At 38.0% G+C, this 14,476-nt stretch overlaps 1 protein-coding gene across 1 annotated transcript in view; it reads right to left on the bottom strand.

Annotated features, from left to right (window-relative positions):
* TNPO1 (transportin 1) overlaps nucleotides 1–13,403 on the bottom strand; it is a 69,954-nt gene extending 56,551 nt beyond the window's left edge. The window contains exon 1 of the mRNA XM_058827092.1: nucleotides 13,268–13,403. The gene's annotated coding sequence lies outside the window, so the exon portion shown is untranslated. The remainder of the gene's footprint in view (nucleotides 1–13,267) is intronic.
* Between the last annotated feature and the right edge of the window lie 1,073 nt (nucleotides 13,404–14,476).

Below are 14,476 nucleotides of genomic sequence, written 5' to 3'. Positions count from 1 at the left end.
CAAAGCAGAAAAAAAGTCCTCATGACACCAAATAAATGTGTTTATATGAGGGAGCTCATGCAGAATAGCAACTGCTATACTATTTTGCAATGCATTGTGCCTGGATACATGCCCTAAGCTTTCACTTAAAAAAAAATACTGATAGTCCTCACATCCAACATATCAAATGAACATCCATTCTAAAACACTTGATGCAGTCTGGGTTCAGCCATATGATACAAGATTAACGTTTATTACACAACTAATTTGAATAGTTTTACAAAGAAAACAGTTTGACCCTGTGAAGCACCAGAGAAGTTACTAAGGAGATGATATGAAGAGAGTTTGAAACGATTTTGTGTTCCTGACTAAAATGTCTATGAAATTAATTTTCTACTTTTTCAGAGCTGATTTGTTATGATATAAAGATTGTTTTAAACAGAAGCCCAAGCAAACTTTAGAAAAATATTTTTAAGATGGGGTCTCAACATTACTTTGTATTTGTGTTGTTTAAAAATAAGAGCCAGAAGAGGCTGTAAACTTACTGCTTTCTAATGTAACACTAACCAAGTCCACTATTGCAAGTGTAATTCTTTTGAAGGTAGAACTTTGTAGTTAAGCCTGGTAAAAAGGGTATTAAGTTGCCAGATGGAGTGGAATCTCTTCCTGGCAACTAAAGTTGCAAAAACCCCCTTATTTTTAAAGAGTTCTTCAGTGTCACACTGGATGACAAAAGGCTAAGAGGAAAACCACCTAGCAGAAGATAAACCAAATTCAACATGATCTGTCATATAGTCATAAGCCTTGGACAAAAGAAAAAAGTTTTGTGGAATGTACCAAACTAAGAATGTGTTTCATTGGTAGGGTTAAGACCATCTTAAAAAATAACTTTTTTCCTATCTATAGACAGAATTTCTTCTACCTCTGAGGAGCAATTTGACAGCAACATTCAAAGTTGCAAATGTATGGGCTTTCAGGTAATATAACTTCAGATTTGTGTACCATTAACTGACCTTTGTTTCCTACTGTTATTTATTCTCTCTGGTCAGTAGGTCTAGGAGCAGAATAAGAAGCTGAGGGAACAGAGAAATGTTAACTTTCTACCCTCCTGAGATAATTCTAGCTAGAATTTGTTCTGTCTTATATTGTGTATGAAACTATAAAATGTGTGTACAACACCTCATAATGAAGCTGAAGTCAAATTTCCTGAAACACTGGCATTTCAATATTCAAGGCAAATAAATCTGTAATGTGATTTGCTGTCAGTGGAACACCATGAATTTGATTATAAACTTTTTCTGAGTGTATCTAAAGTTACAATAACATATCTGCTCATGAAATCAGTTACACTGTTGCCTGTGTGAAAGGGAGAACTGTTCTGGCTCAGTATTGTTGCAGTCACCATCCATGATTTCATGGCTTCTTTTCTCAAAGGTGAGGAGCAGTATTTCTTTTTGCAGATAATGTCTGTAAAAGCCTGCACTGTGGAATCCCATTGAAGAGATGAAATAGTACTCAGGATAAACTGACAGCCTGTAAATCCACTCTACTGACAGAAGCACATTGCCTCTTTATTTAATGAACACCTCTGCTTCTCATACATCAAATAAGCATAGAAGAAAGAGCAGAGCAATACAGTCTCCATATATATGAAGGTACAAAACCATCCCAACATTGCAGGTAAAATGGATGACCAGCCTCAGCATGCACTAATATTTCTTGTTTTTTATAACAATTAAGACTTAATTCAAATCAGGATAACAAACACCAACATATAGCACAGGCTTATGTATGTACAGGTCAGAACCGAAACCGAAATCTCTTGCTGCTCATGGATTAAATTAGACACATAGCATTTTCAGCTGCAGGGACAAAAACTGGTCAAGCTTTCACCAATTAGAACATCATCACAGGAATTTTGATTTTGAATTCTGCTTTGACAGGATGGAACACCATTCTTATAATTCACGAAATGTCCAGCTGAATGAAGCAGTAGACAGTGCAAAACTGCAAAGATCTCTAGATTTAAAATGCCTTTGATCAACTCATCTAGACAAGGACACACCATCTCTTCAAATATACCAGTCTGAGAAGACAAGAGGAAATGACCTTAAGCTGAGACAGGCGAGACTCTGATTATTAGAAAAGAAATTTCATTGTTAGGGTGGTCAAGCATTGTAACAGGTTGCCCATGGAGGTGGTGGAGTCACCATCCCTGGAAGGTTCAACAGGCATCTGGACCTGGCAATGAGTAATGTAGTTTAGTGATTTAGGGGTGACAGTGGTAGTGCTGGATGGATGGTTGGACTGGATGATCTAGGTCCCTTCCAATCTTGATGATTCTACCATCCCATGATAATTTCATTTCCACAGCTAGAGATACCAAGTGGAAAAAAAGTGTGTGGCTAATTTGCCCCTCTGTAATCATGTAGGATACTAAAATGGCAGTACATGCTTTTGACGCTGGCAGTCACAAAACAATCTAAAACTAAATGGAGAGCTGTTTGAGATAAACACTACCTCATGAATTTGTGACAGAAAATACCAGAACAATCAGCCGAAATCTTACATGGTAAAGGGAGTAAGTGGGTGTACAAAGGATGAGAGGCATCATTCTTGAGTCCAATCTTATTTAAGCCTTGACTGTCAAATTTCTTGTCTGAAATCCAGCATGCACTTTTTACCTACTTAAAATTAAGCATGATGAGAACCCTATTCTACTCCCTACTTAAAGTATACAGTAAGATTTCTTTCTCTGAGCAGTAGGAGGCAAAGCAACTGGTACCTGCTAGAGGATTTTTGCTGAACTTCAGTTTTTCTAATTGGTAATACAGGTTTCCCCAAGATGCAAATAAAAATCAAAATGATACACAGCTCTTGAACCTGTTCCTTGTGATAGGTCAGAATGCAGACTTTTGAAAACATCTGAGGAAAGTAGCAGATATAATTTAAAAATTAAGTTACAGCTGAAAAAAAACATAAACATGGATGGGTGTAAGGCTGTGAATAAAGAGATGCAGTCCCTGAAATTCTAGCATTCGCTGTCTTTCAGTTATACATTCATTCTTATCAACTAACAGTGATTAATAAAAATAAAGACACTAATAGATGCATGATTCCTGTTTTGACTTACTGCATGGTTGAGAAGGTGGTCCTAGTCCCTGCAAATCTTGGAAGGAAAGTCATACAATAAGAAACTCCATAGTGCCTGTTCCTCTTACAATGGCTCAGCCAAGACAGACAGGGCCTTTGTGTGAGCCCTGGTGGCATAGGCACGTGATAAACATCTGTTGCTCTTCTTTTACAATAATGTTTGTGGACAAAATCATCCCTGCTACTAAAAACAGTAAATATAAAGGAGATGACACCTCATCATGGGACAGTGCCAAATTTGGTGAAGTTCTTGGCCCTGAAAAAAAATACCTTGTTTATTTAAAATTAAGTTATTCACCATTATTTAAAAAACTTAATCTAAGTAAGTGATGATCTGTTTTTAAGCTAACTTTGAAAAAATCTGCACCATGATGAACCAAAATACATCATAGTTCTCCAATTGTTGCCAATATGTAGGCACTTATAAACCAACCAAGTTTACTGCAAAGGATATATAAAATACCGATACAGCCTGCATGAAACAGTTCACTAATTTAAATTCCTTTTTGTACAACATTATCTTAACAATTATAAACTATAATAATACATTAGAGGGTCAAAATTAGGAATCTCATTATATAAGAAAAAGAACTTGTAAAGGTGCTGAAGACTCTTTGCTAGTAGAAAGAAGTACCAAATACAAGTCAAATGGCATATTTATTTGTAAGTATGTTTTGATTCAGAAATGAGGTAAAAAATTATCTGTTGTGGGAAAGAAAAGCTAAATTAAAACAAAATACAAAAATTTAAATCTCTTGGCCTTCCAATTTAAATTATTAAAATTAGTTTGTTTACACTGTTTAAATCATTCCACTATCTTTTCATAGTATGCACCCACTGTAAAGAAACCAACTGTAAAGAAAACTCAAAATACTGGAAGTCTCCTCTGGGAAGCCCATCAGGTGTAATTAGGAATTCAGTACAGGGTTCAAAGCAAAAATTATATTGGAAGCCTTAAGACCTGATTAATCAGGATTAGGTTTTATTTTTACTTCTTGGCAAAATACCTTGCATCTCAGGATGCAGAGAATTCAGAATCACACACTCATCTACTTTCCTCCCAGTTTTTTCCTGAACATTCTGTGTTTTAAAACCTTTACACACAGAACATCGACTAAGACATGCACCTGTCAGTGACACTACCACTGTCTGATCTGTCATTAGTGACAACACTGGTGATTTGGTGATACTTGCAATATTGACAGCAACGGTTCTGGCTAAACCATCATCACTGGTCATTGCTATAGAATGCTAGTTTATTTTTCCCTGCATAGCTGATTAATTTCCTTACTGCAATGAGTGGCCTATCAAAGATTTTTAAGATGCTGTTGCCTCAAGGAAATGGCAGTATTTCAGTTTCTATTAGTCCCTCTGTGTGTCCACTGAGCACACTCCCTGTCCTGCATAGGGATTAATGGGTGGAGTCATATAAGAGCTGGCAGGTACGCAGGTGGAAGATCTACAAACCTTCAGAAGGAAACTGGAATTCAATCTTATCCAATGAGCCTGAGTACAGGGTGTTCTCTAATGTCAGATAAATATTCCAAAATTACATCCTTGTGGAAAAGAGTGAGGAAATAATTACTGATATTACTGAATTACCGAATGGAGCTCCTTCCATAAGAGAATGTGTTCATCAGTGAGAGCAGTCAACTGCTCCAATCATACACATAAAAGGATGATACACTACCCACCCTAATCAAAGAAGCAAAACTTTTAAGGTAAATAAGCAAATAGGAGTTATTGATCTTAATGAGAATGCTAAAGAATGACTGCACATTCCTTTTCAAGCCTCAGATGAACTAGGGATTAAAAAACCAATGATGGATAAAGGCAAAAGTACTTCCACTCCCAAACTGTTCCTGCATCTATATACACAGTGGAATTTGCAGACATATCAAAACCAGTGTTTTTGCCTTCTCTGAATATCAGTATTTTCAGATGGCAAGCAGTTATATAAGTTGAATGTATGATTATTTTATACAACGAACAGTTATAATCCCAGTGCTTCAAGATTAACTTGGCAGAAATTTTGTGAGACAACCATAAAAGAACAGAGAAATGTCTGTCTTATTAAAGACAGATTATTAATACAAATTAAAACGGTATTAAAAATTCCTAAAGAAAATTTCCAGTTTTCTGGACCAAAGAAATAAAACTGATTGGATATTGTGGCAAGGAAAGCAGGATAATCTTAGGAGTGAAGACTATTTCAATTAATAGATGCACAGTGAATACCTAATAGAAATGGCCAGTGGAAAAATGTGTCAACTTTCTCAGTTTAAGCATATTCAGTCATACTCTAAATGCCCTTGGATATGACATCTGAAGATGAGGTTTTAGAGAGGTCTCAGACTTCCAATTAAACAAGATATTCAAGTTGCTGTAGTTTGAAGCCAATAGAAAAAAGAAAACCTAAAGAGTTCTTCTACACAGATTTTCATGACAATGAAGATCTTCCAGCAATGAGCGTTAAGAGATCACTGACTAAGTACAGGTAGACAGTGGACTTACACTGTCTAGTTAAAAAAAGAGCACAAATACAGGAAGCAATTTAAAAACAAAACGATACCAGTTTAATTCTTACTGTATTGTCTCATTTCTAGCCTGTTTTTTAAAGAAGTATTCCCACAACTGTAGCTGTGAGATCAGTTTTGAAGCAATGTCAAACCAGTGTAAAGGAAACTGCAAGCAAGTCTGAGTGTAAGCAGTTCACCTTACCTAAAGCTCCTGTGCTGAAGTGGCTACATAGCTGTTTTCGCACAGATAAAGATTGTTACTGTACAGATGAATGATCCCATAAAATTCCATGGGCAGTTTAATGCAGACTTAATCAACTTAAGCCCCCTTAGTAATTCTTTTACCTTTCTGGTCAAAATGCAGCATTTCACAAAAGAAGAAACATTAGAAACCAAAACTAAACTTAAAGTACATTATGCATTCAGGTTAGAAAAGAGACATAGCCTTAAAGAACCTGAACATATAAAAATGTAATTCAATGAGGAATTTAATTGTAATTCTTACCTAAGTTTTTAACATTTTAGTCATTTAAACATTTATATGTTGGTTTATGGAGGATATCAGAATGTATTTGAATCAGAGAATAGTTGCTGTTATCAGTTCCTTAGTCAAAATGATACATAAATCAATTCATTCCCTTAAAATGCTACTAATGAAACAACCAATACAAAACAAAAAAATCAAGATTTTTAAAGGTTTGGTTTTCTTTTTCCCTTGACGAGAGATAAAAGAAAATTATTCAGTGGAAAAACTAATTTAAATAATTTAATCTGCCTTAATGCACAGGTCATTGAATAAATTGAAGGCCACTTAAATACATTTTTAATAAAACCTGACTGCAAATCATTTCACCTACTCCCCTAAATAAACTTGCTGGCACTCTACATATCATCTTTGTCTTAAAAAAAGTAATGCAATCACTACATGAAATATAAAGCTATGAAGAATTTAAACTGCAGTCACAGGGTAAACTGTCTATAGCCAAGAGGATAAATTAACATCTCTCCCCTATGTAACAGTTCTTATACATTATCATAATGCAGAATATGGGCTTTTTTTCCTGCTAGTGATTTTATGAACTTCATCTTGAGGATTAATTTATTGACCTGCACCATGCTTTCTCATATGATGCCCTTGAAAACATGTAATACAAAAGGCATTCCAAGATACATTCTGGCCTTTCTCATATTTTATGTGGAAATTCTCCTTAGGTGAAATGTTCACAGAAGTCTTAAGTCTCTCTCATACTTCTTATTCTCCCTGTATTTGCCTACTGAAAACCATTTATATCCTGTTTTGTAAATCAGTTGTAAACCATATGCAGAAAAGGCTGTTTTGTTGCACACCTGACGTGTTAGAGCCTCACTTCTAGAGCTTATGGGCACTACCATAAGTGAAAATGAAATATAAAATTATATATTAAATTTCAAATAATAATAATAAAAGCTATTTTCTGCATAATATGGCAGGCAAGCTTTTTTAACATCTTTCAAATTGTCTTCCAATAAGAAAACTGACTGTATGACAATATAATGAATGTCTCACATACACAATGTTTTATAAAGAAACAAAAACACTTTTAAAAAACTTGGTCTTCCCTGATAGTTTAACTGAGAGTGTTAAAGCTGTTCAGCATGGATAACACCAATATTAATTTTTAATATTTTTTCAGAATTTCAAAATCAAACATAAAAGTCTAAGTGAGGAAATCAGAGGTCACTTTCAAACACATTTATAACTAAATTAACATAATCTTAAAGGATATTTGTATAATAATAATTTTCTCTATTTAACACTTACTGAAAATGTAAAGAGACAGCTGAACCTCACCCACATAAAAATTGGTTTGCTTTCAAACCTACCTATAACAAGGCTGAAGTAATTCATCTAAATACTACTGTTGCAATGACTGTTGCAATGAACTAATGAATTTTATTATCTTACCTTGATATCATCTTCTGGAGGACCCATGGATTAAATTGCAATGAAAATATTACATTATATCTAATCACTCTGAACTTGAGGTACCTCTTTTTAAGTTCCACAGAAGACACTAGAAGGCATGTTGCAGAGCTCAGAACTATGTGCTACAGCACCTTTTCTAGAATTCCTTCTGCATGTAATATTTTATCAGATATATCAAATTCTCAAATTATTTTTTAATGTCTCACCTTCTTATTTATCACTTTATCACACTTAATTCTAACACTTAGGATTTCTGCTATTATCTCTGATAAGAGAGCAAGAAGAAAATGTCAAGAAAAATAGAAATACTATTTTCTATTATTGTTCTTCCCACCTGTAAAACTTTAGAACCTAATATATAGAAAAATCACATTTTATTTGTGAAAACAGCAAGTCAGATTACAAATAAATCACAGACCAACATTTAAAATTTACATCACCATTTGGGTCCAACTTGTATGCCCTCACAAAATTCAGGATAGTTAATTGTTTCCACGGGTATACTCTTTCTCCTGAGCTCCAATAATCAACAATTGCAGCAATTGTCCTTATGTTCAATTAAATCAGCATTATTACCGAAAGCAAGACCTACAAGGAGATCATCAAAAGGCATCCTCTGCTATCTCAATTAACCTTAAAAAAAAAAAAAAAAAAAAAAAAAAAAAAAAAAAGAGAGAGAGAATCCCACACCAATGGAGCTAAAATTATCAAAGCCTCACTATGATTCATTAGCCCTGTTACCTAGAACAGAAGAAACAAAGCAAAGACAGTATTTTCAATATCTACTGACTATCAATCTCACGTGCTGATATAAAACTCATATACTTACCTATTAAAAAATATTTAAAAATGCAGCTCCATATAGTCTATTAATTTTCTCATACCTAAAAGAAATATTTCATCTTTAAAACATTGTACAACAATTACTAAAAACAGAAACAACTAACAAAACAACCAACCCAAGAGCTGAACTCTGTGGTGGTTATATGCAAGATTAACCTGGAATTCCCTTATCAGCATCATCTTTTCCACCCCACATCTGAAAAGACAGACCTAGAAGTAGCAACCAAAACAAAGCATACCTTAAAACGTGCAATGCAACCGAGGGATGCTTTGAATACTGCCAATTGTGCTGTATTTGATTTTTGCTTGCTATTTTGATTCTGTGTAATCACCAAGAAATTAAGAAAACCACTGGAACGGACAATGCTTAAGACAGGATTCCTTGCTAAACTGAAAAACATACATCACAGATTGTGAAATATGATACAAGCACTCATTGGCTCAGAAAACCAACAACGTTATCTCCTGGGGCCATAGGTGATTCTCCAGAAGAAAAGAATTGTGAAGTTACAGTTTTTAGTGGAGTAACAGAAGGCGACTATACCAAGCCTTCTACATGGAAGATTTTGGAAGGAAGGTGTCTGAAGTCATTTGTCAATATAATCAAATGACCAAATAAATTCTTACTTATGAAAGGTTAAAAGATATCTGAACATGTGATATACAAAATTACATATATTTGCACTTAGGGAATACATGCTCTTTATGTTAGAGAGAATAACGAAACAACATAAAGAATTTTTAAACCAACCATTTTCTGTCATCTGTTGACCTACTTCTATTCCTTTTCCAAAGGGCTCCAAAAGCATCTCTGTTCCAGGCACCAATGTGGTGTCTGTTTTCTCACCTACAAGCAAAGCATCCAATTAGATGACCCTTGTGTTCTTGTTAACGTGATTCCCATTTGTTCAAAATCTCCCATTCAAAGCTCATCTTGCTTGGTTTTAACTACTTTTCATGGGCCACATTCAACAACTGAAGCTTCTGCCTCTTATGCAAAATTCATCTATTTGCATTACACTTAATGGACTGTAGTCACTCTAGATTTCCAAAGACATGGCTTGGGGCCTGCCTGCACAACCTTAATTTAAGGTTGGCTTTTTTTTCCTGATGAACTGACTCAAGCAAAACTGATGTAAAACAGACTGAAATATCTGTTTGGATTTTAGCACTGATTTAGCTTATCTGGTAGAAGATGTGTGCTTTTTAGTCTCTTAAGAAAATTACTCTTGCCTTTCCATGCATGTCTGCTACTGATTTTTCTTCCTCATCTATAAAAGAGGTGGCCGAAGTGTAGTGCAAACACCACTTATGCCTGCTTCCATGCTACATTCAAAACTTAACTGAGCCACACTTCTGGGTCTCACTGCTCCTATACAGCCAGCACAGCAATGGCCCCCTGGCGTTCATAAAACCTGTTGGGAACTACTGCAGCCACCACCCACACTCAACACAATGAATAGCTCTGGTGTCCCTACGCAGAGTACACTTCTGGCTCAGGATAGAAAAAGAGAACCAAGACATGGTGAAGTAGGAAGAACAGGATTAAGGAGGCACATACATGCAGGGGAAGCCAAGGTTCCACTTTTTGTTTCTGGAAGTGAAGGTTGCTGATACGGGTATATGGAGGAGAAATTATATGACTGAAGTCTGAAATTAAGAATAAACTTGTATGGGTGCAAGAATGGATAGGAAAGCTTAAATGTGAGTATTAGACTGCAATCCTAACTTGAATGATCTGAACATGCAGTAGGGAAGGTGAAGAAAGGCCATAGATGAGGCTCTGGTTTGGCATGGTTGGAAAAGCATGTGACCCTGGGTGCCAGAAGTCATAAAGTGATGATTATTACAGACCTACTTAGTTTGGGAACTTCTGGCCTGTACTATCACACCATCATTTCCACAAGTGTGTTATTTTTGAATTCTAAGACAGTAAGTTTTCTTGCATCTTTGTACTACCTACTATCTATTTTCTGTTCTCTGCCAAAACCAGTTTGTCTTGTCATTTCCTCTTTCATATATAGCACTGATCTATTATTTAAACCAATGCACTTAGTGCCATGCTCACCATAAGTAGCACATTTTCAGTGTTTAAGGGTATCTCACAGTAACTTGTAGAAAATTATCTACAAAATTAAATTACTTAATAGGATAATAATTTAAGAGTAATTTTCTGTTCTGTAGTCAAGATTTAAAATCCAAAAATTTTATTTAAACACAAATTTTATTTGATTTTATGCCTTGAGATTTGACTCACATAGACAAGGACATACACACTAGATGCAGACATATACACAAACTGAAAATTTCAGATGCATTCAGTACACAGGAAATTAACAAATAATTGTTTAAATTTCACTCTGGAGCCTGGTATAGACCAGGCTAAACCACCTAAAAGCTGAAAGTAACATTTGGAGGTTTATTTCATAATATTACTAGAAAATGCCATATTCAATGGCATCCATGTATACATGCATAAATATGTACAGTGTTTTAGCATGTACATGACAGGTCACATACATAAACCAAACAGTGGATCCACAAAACTATATCTCTTTCAATGAGGGATTTAAAATAATTTCAGTATGAATTGAATAATATAGCTATAGTAGTATCTTTCTGAATATGAATATATTATTATTTATATATGTAAAATACATGCAATAAAAAATTGTATAGTATACTTTTAAAATCTTTTGCTGTATGTAGAAAACCCACCCCAATTATCCAAATCAATACGATGAAACAGTGAGTGGAAAGCAGTGGATTCAGTGATTGAAACATACTACTATTATATGTAATTAAATGCTTGTAGAATTTGAACCAAATTAATGGGGAAAATTAATTTTTGTGATTAAAATTGATCACAACTACACCATATTAAGACATGAAAGTAATGGAAAAGCAGTCCTACCCTTTCAGAAACAAAGCAAAGAAAAAAATCCTCCCTGTTTCATGCTACTGGCACGGCTTGATAATAATGCATTGATCAGTGCATACCAAGTTCACAAACCTGTTGTAAAATTTTTTATGGCAAAAACCTGTTTTATGACACTGACAACATTGGGTCCATGAAAGAAGATCTTTATTATTAAAACATTTCAAAGACAAAAAATGTCAGTCTCTATTTCAGCCCCAATCTTTAACTGGAAAGATTCTGAACATCAGCTTTGATGGAGGAAGATTGTACTTGGCCTTCCACCACCCTCCTTTGTAGCCATAGCATCTTGGTGTGCCTGAATTATGAACAGGACATACTCTACCAGAGCTCTGCCAGTCTGCTGAACAGTTCTGTGCATACCTATCACCGGACTATAAAAGGTAGCTCAATTTCTGAAGCTAAAAATTAAGCACACATACATGCTTTATTGAATAACCACATACAAGGACTCCTAAACTGGATTCTAAATAAATATAACAGAAAAGTGTGTCAGATAATCCAGTAAAAGCCTACATTCTTAAAGCCATTATTATGTTGTTTCAACCTCCCTGTCACAAGGCATAGCTCAATTTAGCAGCTGTGCTTGCACCTGTATTAGTCAATGAAATGTGACATTGCCTGTATCCAACAGTAATCATGGTCCTTAGTCAATATTCATTCTAACCAGAGCTCTCCTCCTTTAATACAGTCAATACTGTTTTTGTAACCCTGTTTTTGCAGCATCATAATTATTTTGTCTTACCCCTGCTTCGAGTATAAGCTAGCTAAAGCTAGAAAACACATTCTAAAGTAATTTTGCTCATAAACTATTCTTCCCAACTGTAGGCACCTTTCATCCATCCTCCCACATATCACTCAAAAATAACTACAATTCACACAGCAGATGTAGAATGAAGACTTATGGGCTCAGTTTCCAATTCTATCATAGGCTCCTTTTAAGAGTTTGGGCATATGACTATTTTTTCTGTTCAATTACTCATTTACAGAAGGAACACAAGTCAAATTTTTGTTCCATATGTGTTGTAAGGATTTAACCATACCTTTATGTATTCGAATGCCACATTAAGGACTACTTAATATGCAAGAGGACAAGCAGACAGGTTAAGAAGCTGTGGTGGCCTGAATACATCGCAGAACAATCCTAACGTAGGAGGATTTCTCAGGTCTTGAATAGAAAGTTAAATGAGAGGAATTATAACATTCACAGCAAGGAGATAAATATCTTACAGACTAAACAAACCATTTGTACCAACCCAGAAAGCATTCCTGTGCTTTGTAGTCACCCCACAACAGGTTCACAAGTTACACTATCAATTTCCACCGAGGACTTAAATTAACAACCTTCCTAGGCAAACGAAAGTACTAGACAAACACGAGATTTCTCGCCTCTCTAATATTTTGGAATAAAAACCTAAAACCCCACCTAGGCAAATCTTTACAGCAGGGACCCCACGCACGCCAGGAACTACGGTAAGAAAAGGGCCACGTTCGTCTCTCCTGAAGCGACTTTCACTTTCCGGCTCGCTACAATGCTGCGGAGACGGCGCCAGCCGTGGCATAGGAAGGAGCCAGGGGAAACGGGGACAGGAGGGGATAACTCGAGGGTCTGCCCGGGTCCTCAGGTTCCAGCCGAGCCCCGTTTCTCCATCCATTCATCCGTCCATTCATCCATTCATCCATCCATCCGTCCGTCCGTCCATCCATCCATCCCCGGTAGGAGCGGAAGAGAGCCCACGGCCGGTACCACGGCTCTCCTGCCAACAGTGGCGCGGAGGCCCCTGACATCGGCCGGGGCACCCGGCGGCGGCGGCGACGACTACCGGGGACGGGACGTCCCAGCCCGCCCCTCGCAGCCCGAACACGTACCCACACCATCCCAGAGCCCGGCGGCAGGGGAGTGGCGAGGGAGCGGCCCGACCTCTCCCTCCACAGCTCCGCGCGGCGCCACTCCAGCCCCCGAAATGGCTGAACAAAGAGAACCTCGCTCGGCCGCCACCGCCCCTCGATTGGCCGCGGGGCGGGGCCGGGGGCGGGGGCGCCGCTGCCCCGGTCACCCTGGCAACGGCGGGCGGGATGGAGGCGGCGGTGAAATGGCCGCCAGGCCGGGCCTGGCCTCTCACCGTCTCGGCCGCGGCCCCTCAGCGCGAACGGGCTCCTCACAAGAATCCTTTCTCTTGGGCCCTGCCAGGCTCCCCAGGTCGGCCTTGTCTCCCCGCACACCCTCACGCCCGCACCCCTCCGGCCTCAGCCGCTCTACAGGAGGTGTCTGACACAGGTGCCAAAAATCATAGAAAACCAAAAATGAGGCTGCGGGCTAGACAGCAAAGGTATAGATAGCACCTTAGATTTCATCTTAGGCAGGCAGTGCAAGTGCACGCAGGGTCTTGCCAATGGATTGAGTGAATGGCATGAGAGGAGACTTACGAAGGACTTGGCAGTACTGGTGTACAAAAAGCGGGACATGATCAGGAAAGGTGCATTTGCAGCCTAGAAAGACAATTGCATACTGGGCTGCATAAAAAAACACGAGGCCAGCAGGTCGAGGAAGGTGATTCTTCCCCTCTGGCTTCTATATACAGCTCTGGAGCCCTCACTGCAGGAAAGGCATGGACCTGTTGGAAAAGGTCCAGGGGAGAGTACTTCCAACCCAGACCACTGTATTCTATAATGCAATGATGTGTGGCCACCTGTCAAGGCAAGAAGACCACTGAACATTCGTTCATGGCTGTGAGCACCTGTTGGGGGTTAGGTGTCCTTCCTTTAGTTCTGGCTCACCCGTGGAATTTTTACCCATTAGTTGTGGGGAAAACCTGACTGCTGGTACTTCATGGGTGCTTGAGAAACAAAGAGTTCAGCTGGGCCTAGCGGGGAAGGAGGGCAGGAAAAAGGGGAGGGCGGGTCAGTTTTGGCGGGTTACTTCAGCTTGAGAGAAAGAGCTGGGAGCTGTTGCTTCAGAGAGAAGGAATTTCGCCATCACCCAGACAGAGCTGCTGCTTCTCCTTCTTCCCTCTTTGTTGGTGGCCTCACACCCCCTGTCCTGCCGGGACGTGTGGCAGTGCCAGGCACCGCCGCGGA

Source organism: Poecile atricapillus, chromosome Z, assembly GCF_030490865.1.
Source record: "Poecile atricapillus isolate bPoeAtr1 chromosome Z, bPoeAtr1.hap1, whole genome shotgun sequence".
NCBI lineage: Eukaryota > Metazoa > Chordata > Aves > Passeriformes > Paridae > Poecile > Poecile atricapillus.
Note: the sequence above shows the minus strand (reverse complement) of the source record. Positions and strands in the feature narration are given on the sequence as shown.